The sequence below is a fragment of the Dreissena polymorpha genome, chromosome 11, assembly GCF_020536995.1.
Source record: "Dreissena polymorpha isolate Duluth1 chromosome 11, UMN_Dpol_1.0, whole genome shotgun sequence".
NCBI lineage: Eukaryota > Metazoa > Mollusca > Bivalvia > Myida > Dreissenidae > Dreissena > Dreissena polymorpha.
The window spans coordinates 50790963-50804721 of NC_068365.1; the positions used below are offsets into that span (position 1 = coordinate 50790963).

Genomic DNA, 13759 nt, shown 5'->3' on the forward strand with positions numbered 1-13759 from the left:
TATGTACATTGAACCAAAAATCTTTCTTAATGTAAGTCTCACTTGAAAAAAAAATCTCTAGAAACTCTTATGGAGGAACATTGATAGGTGCATAGGGTACAGATAGGGTACAGATAGCCGATTGAGGGTACAAATAGGGTACACAATATACCAAAGATCTACATAATAAGACAAGAAATGTCCCAGTCTATGGTGCTGGTACCTTCTCTATTCCTGTGGTTTCCAGTTTCGCATACTGGTACATTTTGAACACCTAGTTGTAATAAAAGTAATATAAATAATTTATTTTAAATACACTTGTCACATGAAATCCCCGGGAAGAATTTTGATGGTAGCTATCTATCAGTAAATATATGTTTACAACAAATGTTAAATGAATAAAATTATTTTAACATTTCTTATGTGTTCTTTCATTAAATTTTGTTTTAATTGCATAAAGTAATAACCTCTCCTTCTTCTCATGATTTTTTAAAAGAAAATTTAAATAATTAATAACAGTGGGATCGAGCTGATTAATGTCTTTATGAATGTATCCGTTATAAAACATACAATACTTAAATGCAGTAGTGTATTAATACCTCCTTTAAACAAGATGTGTTTGTGAAACACAATGTCCCCCTATATGATGTTTGACCTTGAAGGATGACCTTGACCGTGACCCTTCACCACTCAAAATGTGCAGCTCCATGAGATTCCCATGCATGTCAAATATAAAATTGCTAGCTTCAATATTGCAAAAGTTACATTACATGAGCAATTTTGACCCATATATTTGACCTAGAAGGATGACCTTGACCTTGACCTTTCACCACTCAAATTGTGCAGCTTCATGAGATACACATGCATGCCAAATATCAAGTTGCTATCTTCAATATTGCAAAAGTATTCAGAAAATAAGCGATTTGGGCCACATATATTTGACCTCTGACCTTGAAGGATGACCTTGACCTTTCACCACTCAAAATGTGCAGCTCCATAAGTTACACATGCATGCCAAATATCAAGTTGCTATCTTCAATATTGCAAAAGTATTCATAAAATAAGCGATTTGGGCCACATATATTTGACCTCTGACCTTGAAGGATGACCTTGACCTTTCACCACTCAAAATGTGCAGCTCCATAAGTTACACATGCATGCCAAATATCAAGTTGCTATCTTCAATATTGCAAAAGTATTCATAAAATAAGCGATTTGGGCCACATATATTTGACCTCTGACCTTGAAGGATGACCTTGACCTTTCACCACTCAAAATGTGCAGCTCCATGAGATACACATGCATGCCAAATATCAAGTTGCTATATTCAATATAGCAAAAGTTATTGCAAAATGTTAAAGTTGGCGCAAACCAACCAACCAACAGACCAACCAACAGACCAACAGACAGGGCAAAAACAATATGTCATCCACTACTATAGTGGGGGACATAAAAATATTTTATCAAGCCGTATTTACAATACACCTTTTTTTCAAGAACATTCATTTTTTTTAAATCATTTTAAAGGTGAAATGTTGCACTTTATTTATTTTTTTCCATTCTGGTTGAAGCTGAAAATAATTTCCTTTTTTTTTTCCATTCTGGTTGAAGCTGAAAATAATTTAGTTGTGCAAAAGAAAGTTTGTAAGCAGTTTGCAAACACAATTACAAACATAATTAAATAGACCTGAAAACTGATTTTAAATGCCAACCAATTTTTCTAATGGATAAATGCTAATCTATTCAAGAATTTCATTATGACCAAAAAAGTTCAAATAAAGGCAGCGAATCACCTACAATTATGGACGAGCACTTCAATCAGCCACACAAAGTGTACAGACAGGGTTTTATTTCCAATTTGTCACTGTGTGTGCATCGAAAATCAACTTCCATTTGGTCTTATCCTGCTTGGCATTTCTTTATAATGAAGCTTAATTGCATACAAATCACTGTGCAGAAGAGCAAGAATTCTAAAACATTGACATTCAGCCCACTGGGCTAGCTATTTGTGCCATGTCTCTGCTACAGAATGGTACTTCACTGATATCAATGTAATAAACACACCAACTGGTTCTGGTGCAAGCAATTATCATGCCCACACAGTTGGCAGATCCCTTAACTGAGGATTTACAGTAAGAACTTAGAAGACACAAAATAGTATTGATTAAACACTTTAATGATATAAGCTTGCCAAAAAATGCCAGTAGGTCCATGAATACTGTATAGGATTAGAGTACTTCAGAAGTATATCAAATGAGCCATGTTCTGAAAAAACTGGGCTTAATGTATCTGCATAAAGAGTTGTCCCAGACTAGCCTGTGCAGACTCAGAGACAACACTTTCCCCTACACTGGACTAGCCTGTGCAGACTCAGAGACAACACTTTCCTCTACACTGGACTAGCCTGTGCAGACTCAGAGACAACACTTTCCTCTACACTGGACTAGCCTGTGCAGACTCAGAGACAACACTTTCCTCTACACTGGACTAGCCTGTGCAGACTCAGAAACAACACTTTCCTCTACACTGGACTAGCCTGTGCAGACTCAGAAACAACACTTTCCCCTACACTGGACTAGCCTGTGCAGACTCAGAGACAACACTTTCCTCTACACTGGACTAGCCTGTGCAGACTCAGAAACAACACTTTCCTCTACACTGGACTAGCCTGTGCAGACTCAGAAACAACACTTTCCCCTACACTGGACTAGCCTGTGCAGACTCAGAGACAACACTTTCCTCTACACTGGACTAGCCTGTGCAGACTCAGAGACAACACTTTCCCCTACACTGGACTAGCCTGTGCAGACTCAGAGACAACACTTTCCTCTACACTGGACTAGCCTGTGCAGACTCAGAGACAACACTTTCCCCTACACAGGACTAGCCTGTGCAGACTCAGAGACAACACTTTCCCCTACACTGGACTAGCCTGTGCAGACTCAGATACAACACTTTCCTCTACACTGGACTAGCCTGTGCAGACTCAGAGACAACACTTTCCCCTACACTGGAGTAGCCTGTGCAGACTCAGAGACAACACTTTCCTCTACACTGGACTAGCCTGTGCAGACTCAGAGACAACACTTTCCCCTACACTGGACTAGCCTGTGCAGACTCAGAGACAACACTTTCCCCTACACTGGACTAGCCTGTGCAGACTCAGAGACAACACTTTCCCCTACACTGGACTAGCCTGTGCAGACTCAGAGACAACACTTTCCCCTACACTGGACTAGCCTGTGCAGACTCAGAGACAACACTTTCCCCTACACTGGACTAGCCTGTGCAGACTCAGAGACAACACTTTCCCCTACACTGGACTAGCCTGTGCAGACTCAGAGACAACACTTTCCCCTACACAGGACTAGCCTGTGCAGACTCAGAGACAACACTTTCCCCTACACTGGACTAGCCTGTGCAGACTCAGAGACAACACTTTCCCCTACACTGGACTAGCCTGTGCAGACTCAGAGACAACACTTTCCTCTACACTGGACTAGCCTGTGCAGACTCAGAGACAACACTTTCCCCTACACTGGACTAGCCTGTGCAGACTCAGAGACAACACTTTCCCCTACACTGGCCTTGCAGACTCAGAGACAACACTTTCCCTACACTGGACTAGCCTGTGCAGACTCAGAGACAACACTTTCCCCTACACTGGACTAGCCTGTGCAGACTCAGAGACAACACTTTCCCCTACACTGGAGTAGCCTGTGCAGACTCAGAGACAACACTTCCCCTACACTGGCCTTGCAGACTCAGAGACAACACTTTCCCTACACTGGACTAGCCTGTGCAGACTCAGAGACAACACTTCCCCTACACTGGCCTTGCAGACTCAGAGACAACACTTTCCCTACACTGGACTTTTGTTAAGAAGAGACCTCCTTTAAATGAAAAATTCCATAAAAGCCAGGAGAGTTGTCCCTGATTTGCCTGTGCAGACCAGGAGAGTTGTCCCTGATTTGCCTGTGCAGACCAGGAGAGTTGTCCCTGATTTGCCTGTGCAGACTGGAGAGTTGTCCCTGATTTGCCTGTGCAGACCAGGAGAGTTGTCCCTGATTTGCCTGTGCAGACCAGGAGAGTTGTCCCTGATTTGCCTGTGCAGACTGGAGAGTTGTCCCTGATTTGCCTGTGCAGACTGGAGAGTTGTCCCTGATTTGCCTGTGCAGACCAGGAGAGTTGTCCCTGATTTGCCTGTGCAGACCAGGAGAGTTGTCCCTGATTTGCCTGTGCAGACCAGGAGAGTTGTCCCTGATTTGCCTGTGCAGACCAGGAGAGTTGTCCCTGATTTGCCTGTGCAGACTGGAGAGTTGTCCCTGATTTGCCTGTGCAGACTGGAGAGTTGTCCCTGATTTGCCTGTGCAGACTGGAGAGTTGTCCCTGATTTGCCTGTGCAGACTGGATTTTTGTTTAGAAGAGACTCCCTTTGAGTACCACCTTGTCAATGGACATCTTTTCCAGCTTGTCATAAATGAACAGGAAATTCTTTGACATTTAAATGCATGTGTGTAAAGAGTCATCTATGATTAGCCTGTGCAGTCTGCACAGACTGGAGTATCAAATTATCAATAGCGTTCTTTAGATTTCCCCTATAGACACCAAGCACTTGTTCTATTCCCAGGAAAAAGACTCGAGAGGATTTCAAATAAGCCTGTAGGCTTTTAATGCAATCAAGCTAAAATAAATAACTTAAAACTAAATTGTTGAAAGAGGTTGTTTTCAACTTGTTGTTGATGTAAGTTTCGCAATTGGTTAATTACCTTGTCAATAGAGGTCTTCTCCAGCTTGTCATAAATGAACGGGCGATCTTTCTTCTCGGGCTTGGACTCCTCCACTACAGGCCTCCACTTCCTGGGCACGTTCTTCTTCTCAAGGATGTTGCGTACAAGGGATTGGATTGCCATGGCAACAGAGTTGTCTGCCTGCTTGGCCGATACTGTCACACTGAAAAAAAGACAATTTTTTCATGATGACCAACCATTGGCTGTTTAAACACAGCTATAACAGAAGGGGACAGAAAACTTAGAATGAGCTTTTAGAGCTTGAATGAATGAATGATTTCAACAGTTCTGGCATGGCTTTTCCAAGAATTCCAATCTTTATGGAGGATATTTGTTTGCTCTTGAAGTAATACTATGAAATAATTTCCTCAATAAAGCTTGAAAATAAATATTTAAAAACTAAACATCTGTAATTTGAAAGCAAATGTTAAGCTTATTTGTCGCAAATGAAGCAGAAAATGGTTGAATCTTGGTTGGGGGGACGTATCCAATTTACATTGGCAGTCTGTTCAAACAAGAGATGTGTTTGTCAGAAACACAATGCCCCCTATTGCGCAGCTTTGAAGCCATATATTTAACCTTTGACCTTGAAGGATGACCTTGACCTTGACCTTTCACCACTCAAAATGTGCAGCTCCATGAGATACACATGCATGCCAAGTTTTAAGTTGCTATGTTCAATATTGCAAAAGTTATCGCAAAACTTTAACCAAGGTTAAAGTTTTAGGTTAAAGTTTTGGGACAGAATGACAGACAGAATGACAGACAGACAGGCCAAAAACAATATACCCCCGATCATTCGATCCGGGGGCATAAAAAGGGTTGTTGTAATGGGCTTAGATACTGTTATTTCAATGCCATATCTTGCCTTCAGCTAATATTACCTTCCTACAAAATGATGGGCCTGGGCCACAGACTCCTAGATGATCTATGGCAGGATGCTTCAACTCCACATCTCCATTCACATCCATGCTTACTGACACTGAAATGTGGACAATGGGAAAAAATATTTTCTTATGTATTCACACATTTTCACAAAGCCCTAGTTAGTAAAAACTGTTTTTATTAAATAAGAAAATTAACTTTTCACTTATTTCTGTAACAATACCTTACCATTTAAATAATGTGCATATTCCCAATATGACCCTCTATCCACATACCACGTTTCATCAACCTAGCTTTAGTATTTTTTTACTTAATGCAGGATACATATTGTGATCGACGGACAAACACATGCACACAAGCACAGAATGACACCTACCATTTCTATATCCTTACACTTTTCTGCAAGGCATACACATTAATTTATCATTTGCTTAATTCCATAAGAACAGATTCGACAAATTCTGGGATCACTAGTATATTTCCATTGTAAATTATTGCAAATGTCTGCAAATTTTAATTAATTTAATTCAAATCCGTTATTTTGAACTTATGAAAAAAAATGAGTTATTTGATCAAATTCTCTAATTATACCCAGTATTTTCAGACAAATTATATATAAAGTTTCATGTCTGTGATGATTTTCTTTGAAGACTTAAATACTTATTGTCATATTAAGCAAGGAAATTTAAGTTCCAATATGTGTTTATAATAAAAAATATTTTAATAAGGCAGCAACAAAAAATGAAGATTTGTCAATTATATTTATTTAAACTTCACCAAAGTGGAGTTTTCCAAGAAAAATGTCACCTCATATTCATAAATGTACTTCCCAGCCATCCATCAAACATTGCACTCTATTTAGAACTAGGTCTGACAAAATATGACTTAAATTCATTGACCTACATAAATCACGTTGCAATGGAGTTCATCAAACTTTGACGACGACTTAATTACAGTCTCCAAAAAGAAAGTTCCGCAGGGCCCATTTATTCAACAGCAATTACACAGTATTATCATTTGACAGAAATGTCAGCCAAATTAATTTTTTGAAAGAAACTATTTCTATAGAGCATATCATTTATAATCCACACATTTGCCAAGAAGGGTTCATTAACCCTTTGCATGCTGGTAAATTTGTCGTCTGCTAAAATGTCGTCTGCTGAATTTGTAAAATAAGCATTTTCTTCATTTTTTTTCAAAGAATACTATCAGAATAGCAAACAGTTTCGATCCAGATGAGACTGCCACGTTCTGTGGCGTCTCATCTGGATCCAAACTGTTTGCAAAGGCCTTCAAATTCGGTTCCCGCACTGAAAGGGTTAACTGGAATGAACAAGTTATTATTGTAGAGGCATGATCCAAAACCATTACTGACATCATGCAGCAAATGTCTTATAATTTAAGACACAAATAAAAACTAGATGCCTGCTGTAAACATGTTGAGCCCATTTTGTAATTATTGAACAAGCTGAACACTGCAGACATTTGACCTTTGACCTTTCACTAATGTGTGAAAGATGTCTATCTGGGTACATTGTTGTTAAAAAAATGCATTATGAATGATGAAATTAAAGCATAGATGAACTGTTAAATAGCCAAATTAAACAATTGACCTTAACCTTCGACCTGAACCTGTGACCTTGATATTTTAAGTTTGGAAACAGTTGTTACACATAACTTAGCCTCAATGTGGTGAACATTTGTGGCAAATAATTTTGAAATTGCATCATGGACAATCAAGTTACAGTCCAAAAAAGCTTTTTATGTAAAAACTTAACCATTGATCTCTAAGTTTGATATTGCCTTTTGGGTAGGTGAGATTGATTTCACAAGTGACCCATGGTCTTTTCATAATGGCCATTTGTGGTAAATAATTTTAAATTTGCAAGATGAATCACAACGTTTCAGTCCAGAAAAGCTTATTGATAGCAAAATTTTACATTTGTGTGACCTTGACCTTTGAGATAGAGAGATGAAAGTTAAATGCAAAACACCTTCCTTCTATGTTGGTCGTTTGTGATGAGTTACTTTAAAATTGCATGATTCAGGACAAAGTTTTAGTTGGCACAAGCCGTTTAATGACTTAATTTGACATATAAAAATTACCTTGACCTCTGAGGTGGGAAGACAGGTGTTACATGAAGTTGTGGTAAGCTGTTCGTTTTGGGACCTGATTTATCTATGACATCCAAGTGTGACCTTAACCTATGACCTTTGACCTCTGAATGTGATCTTTCTTTGAGGTAGGGAGATGGGTGTTAATCACCATATATCTTCTAATGATAGTGAACATTTGTAGAAAGTTTGTTTATGTCCAACACATAACAAAGTTACAGTCCGTACCAGGTGTGAGGCTCCCACACACTTTTAAACGCACACACACTCACCTATTGTGAATGCAATAATAAGATCGCCTCAGGAAGGCTTCACAAAAAGGGTTGACAATTAGACATGAATGTGACATAAACATGCACAAAACTCTCAGTTGAGGAAATAATTTTTTTTAGTCCCTGTCTAATTATGAGAAAATTTACATGAACATTTTTTTTCTTAGGGACATTTGACAAACAAAAATAAAATAAAAATTACTAAAATAAAACTTAAAAAAAGATTTGGTGATTATTTATTGTATTGTTTCTATAAAGTACAGTTAGCTATGTACCAAGCACACAGTGAAGAAGTCTTTCTATTTGCATCAAGAGCTGTCATTCAAACTTGTATAAACATGTTTTGCACACAAATGGAACAGTGTTTGGAAGAACAAACTTTTTTCTTTCTTTTGAAGAACTGATATCATAATATTATGAATTTAATTATTTTCAGTGGACTGGGAATTAAGTAACCCATGTGCTGGAAGCTGTCCAAAAAAAAAGAAATCAAAGGTGAGCAGTATTACCTCAGTTGTAAAATGTTGTCATAGTATAATATGCTCACACATTTGAACAGCAAATTGTTATCAGTTAATAAGTTAACCCTTAGACATGTACATGTATTTTGACGCATTTGCAGTCCCTTTTAAAGTTTAATTAAATTTAATTAAAGACCTTTCTTACTAGATTAGATTACTAGATTTATGTTTTTAGGCTTTATTTTTAACCCTTAGATACTGATGAGCAGCAAACAGCATAAAACCTGAACAGACTGCAAGTTACTCGCAGGCTGTTCTGGTTTTATACTGGTTGCAAAAGCCATTTTCACTTTGCTTCTTATGGGGGAAAGGGTTAAAGAAAAATATTTGTATGCGGCCTGAGAAAGAACAGCATTCATGTTTAATTTAAGTAATAAGTGCTTCAGGACAAAAAGGACATGCAATAAATAAGTCAATGGACAATTTTACCCTTTTTGCACCCACGCTGACCAAGTAACATTTAAGTCTTTCTCTCATCATGACATTAGACATTAAATACGCCATCAATATACAGTAACAAACCCTTCAATCAACATACTAATGACAGTAACAAAACCTTCAATCAACATACAATGACAATCATTAAAGGAAATGAAGGGATTATCAGAAAAAGAAGCTTCTACAATGTACCAAATGCTTCTATTTGAAACTGAATCGACAACAAAAAAATGCTCAAAACACAATAAATCCCATCATGAAAGTATTCCGAAATTGAACAATATTATAATCTTGTTTTCAGCAATCAAGTGGCATCCAAGAATAAGACATCACTGCCTACAGCAAGGCTGAAGGGATTAAGTCAAACGTATTTCATCCATCAATGTGCTCTGAGAGTCAAAGCTTTAAGCCTTTGGCAATGACAGACAAAAAAAGCACACACTTTAATAATCCTTTTGTGAACAGAAGGTTTGATGACATGTTATATTATAGGAAGATGTCTTGAAATCAGTGAAATAAAATTACAGAAGGGTTTTCCATTGTATTGGGATGATTTTGGTTCTTGTAGTTTGAGTATGATAAATGATAAATAAGTGGTGGTGGTTGTTGTGGTAAGCATCAGCAGCAGCAGAAGCAGTAACTAGTAGCAGCATCAGCAGTAGCAGTAGTGGTAGTAGTAGCAGCAGCAGTAGAGTAGAAGTAGAAATAGCAGAAGTAGCATTAGCAGCAGCAGCAGTAATTGTAGTAGCAGTTGTAGTAGCAGTAGCAGTAGCAGTAGCAGTAGTAGTAGTAGTAGTAGTAGTAGTAGTAGCAGTAGTAGTAGTAGTAGTAAGCAGCAGCAGCTGCAGAAGTAGCAGCAGCAGTGGCAGTAGTAGTAATAGTACAAAACAACAAAGGGCAATAACTCTTATTTAAGAAAGTGTAAGGTTATTGTTCTTGTGCAAGGCTTATCTTCCCATTGCTTTCTACACACCCATGAATGTTCATGTTGAAATCTTGTTTTGTATCTGAGATAAAGTCCTGAAAAGTTACATCATACAAAAAACAACAAAGGGCAATAACTCTTATTTAGGAAAGTGAAGGGTTAAGGCTTCAGCATGGCACTTCTGCTCATTGATTTCAATACACCGATGAAGTTTCATTTTGATATATTTAATACATGTAGTTTCTGAGATAAAGCCTTGTTAAGTTTTGTGCCTGACAGACGGACAGACAAGGCCAATTCTATAGTAAATAGTAAAATAAGTAGTGGCAGCAATTTTAGCAGCAGTAAGAGAGCAATAGTAGTTTTTAGTGTGGTATTCATAGACAAGCGCTGACACCAGCAGTATTAATCATCAGTACAAGTAATAATTGAAACTGTCCACAAAAACAACATGAATCAATCACCCTCTCGACAATAATCTCAAACCAAAATTTATCAATTTTATCATACCATAAATACATGTACATGTATCTAGTGAAGACAACCAGTTCTCAGCTAATTTCATGTCAGGAAAACCATACACTCCCATGAAGTAAAATCATGTCATATTAACAGTGCATCATGCTCATTTACCTTGTTTGCTGGCCAGACTTTCATAAATCTCTGTCTCAATCTGAAATATAATATAGAACATAATGAGCTACATAAAAGTCTCGATGTTCACCCTTCTATAACTGGTTATAGGTTTTTGTGACATGTGCTATCAAAGCTTCTATGACGTGGAGAAAATTAAATCCAAAATTGTGTATTAATGATGCTGAAAAATACCAACTAGAGTGTTAACAAGGTTTTACTACAGCCATATAAGGAAAACTGCCCCGCCCCCTGGCAGCCATGTTTTTCAACAAACTGGCATCATTTTTTTAAAACTCTTCCAAGATATTATTGGGATGAATCTTCTGACCAAGTTTCATGAAGATCGGACAGTAAATGTGGCCTTCTAGAGTGTTAACAAGATTTTAATATACCCGTATTAGGAAAAATGCCCCGCCCCTTGGAAGCCATGTTTTTCAAGCAAACATAATTATTTTCAAACTAATCCAAGATATCATTGAGACCAATCTTCTGAACAAATTTCATGAAGATTGAACAATAAATATGGCCTCTAGAGTGTTAACAAGGTTTTACTAAAGCCATATATAGCCATATAAGGAAAAATGCCCCACCCCTGGTGGCCATGTTTTTAAAGCAACCAAAACCATTTTCAAACTCATCCATCTAAATCTTCTGACCAAGTTTCATGATGATCTGAAAATTAATGTGACCTCTAGAGTGTTAACAAGATTTTACTATAGCTATATAAGGAAAAAAGCCCCGCCCCCGTGGTGGCCATGTTTTTCAACCAACCGACATCATTTTTGCACTCCTCCAAGATATTATTGGGATGAATCTTCTGACCAAGTTTCATGAAGAACGGACTATAAGTGTGGCCTCTAGAGTGTTAACAAGATTTTACGATAGCCATATACAGTCCAACCCCTACTTCCGGTCACCCCTCATCGCCGGTCGCTCCGTGTAGGCGGCCAGTCTGTGCCGCGACCGTTCGATAAACACTATATAATGCACCCCTCTTAAGCGGTTACCCTGTTTCTCCAGCCAGCGGCCAGCTATTTTGCATCCCAAATGTTAAATTTCCCCCATATGAGTGGTCTCGCGCGAGTGAGTAAGTCAGTCATGTATATTGGCAAAATTACACCGACGCAATGGGGATAACATCGATACTTACTTCCAGTCTGCAGTTTAGGCTCTGTTGTACTGAAGCGTGTTGTGTGATAAACATTTTGACAGCCAGTTTGCAAATTGCAAATGATTAGCGGCGGATTATCGGGTTAAAAGTAATATGCGACCGTTTGATCTTTTTGTTTCCGCATGTGCGAATATCACCTATTATTACTGGAAAAGAGATTATTAATTTATAATTTATTATTTGTAGTTGTTGAATCATACTATTTCAAGCACCAGGGGTTTTTCTGCGTATTTTAGGAAAAGGAGTCTGACCAAATTAGGAATTTTTTATCGACAAAATTGGCCATTTTGGGAATTTTTGCTTCGATGAAACGGCTCATTTGGGAAAAAATTGTGAATTTACCATGCTTAAATAATTCAGAAGTTTAACAAATAAATTTGTTTTTATTTGTTATTTTGTCTTCTTTATATAAACAGATGCAATATTGGGCATGTTCAACATTAATTCAAGTACTGCAGTTTTGTTTTTCAGTTACAGTTACACTCTTAGATAAGAACTGTACAATAAAAACCTTATAGCAGATATTTTTTACCAAAACAAACACTTGTTAGTCACACAAGTTATAAGAAACTTCATTCTTAAAAAAAAAAAATAAAAAATAATTTTTTTGTTTTTTGTTTTTTTGGAAATTGGGAAAAAAATTATAATTTCGGTTTGGGATCGGGTCCGTTTGCTTTTGGAGTGCCTCCGTTTTCCGGAGGCGCAGACAGTGCTGAAAAACCCCTGAGCACACATTATGACAATTATCGGCCAATTAAAAGTTAAAAAGAACAATGAAACTTTTAGCCGAAATCAACTGATCTACATGTTCTCTGTGCTACAAAGTTTTTATCAAAAAATCAATACACGCACGCTTTTCTCGTGACATTGTACATTGGTGCATAATTTTCGCGCGCTTTTGTCGGGACAAAGGAAATACATGAGGACTATTTTGATGCTAATTTTGTAAACGTCTTGTTAACATAAAACAATCTGGAGTGTGTTTTGGATTACAAATTATTACAGTATTCTCATTTGGGAATTAAACAAAGCATTAGTATTTGTTTTATATTGACAATTATTTCAGTATATTAATTTTGATAAAACCCTTACGCGGCGAAAAAATGTTTTTATAATTTATGCATGAAAAGCACGATTGCCAGGAGGATTACACCTGGTTGCTATAATCAGTCTCTTAAGTAACTGGCCACGATTTTATCGTGGAGGAGATCACTGTCCTTACCAACTTGTGCAGTAGGTATTACAAAGCCATAAAACTGCAATAAACCAATTAAATTATCGATTGATAATGACACGGGAGTTATTCACGCATAACTGATTCACAACTGTTCCCATCTTAAGTGCATTGGGACCATACAACGCTCATTGTGAATCATGAGAATGATTCTTTTTCATTGACTTGATTCTGATGATGATGATGATGATGATATTGATGATGAGTACAAAGATGAATATTATTTTTTTGAATGAAAATTTTGTTTTATAGCTGATTTTAGAAAGGAAGAAATAAAATTATTTTAAGTCTATACTTTGTTTAGTATATGTACACATATTTACCATTTCGTTTATACAAAAATTGAACGGTTGGCCATGCACTCATCAACTCCAGACGCCCTATGACCCAACCCCCTCTTAAGAGGCCACCCCGCTTAAGCAGCCAATTTGGCCGTTTCACTTGACTGGCTGCTTAAGAGGGGTTGGACTGTATAGCCATATATGGAAAAATGCCCCGCCCCTTGGAAGCCAAGTTTTTCAAGCAAACGTAACCTTTTTCGAACTCATCCAAGATATAAATAAGACAAATCTTCTGACCATATTTCATGAAGATTGGACAATAAATGTGGCCTCTAAAGTGTTAACAAGGTTTTACAAAAGCCATATATAGCCTTATAAGGAACAAGAGTGCCAAACTGTCACAAGATACGCCCGTTTGAAGGTTTTGGACAACTTGATAACTTTACCATGACCCATATTTGAACTTGACCTACATATCATCTAGACACAACTTCTGACCAAATTTGGTGAAG

The 13759-nt window shown here is 37.6% G+C and overlaps 1 pseudogene; it reads right to left on the reverse strand.

Annotated features, from left to right (window-relative positions):
- LOC127850093 (uncharacterized) overlaps positions 1 to 13759 on the reverse strand; it is a 61953-nt pseudogene that overhangs the window by 27946 nt on the left and 20248 nt on the right.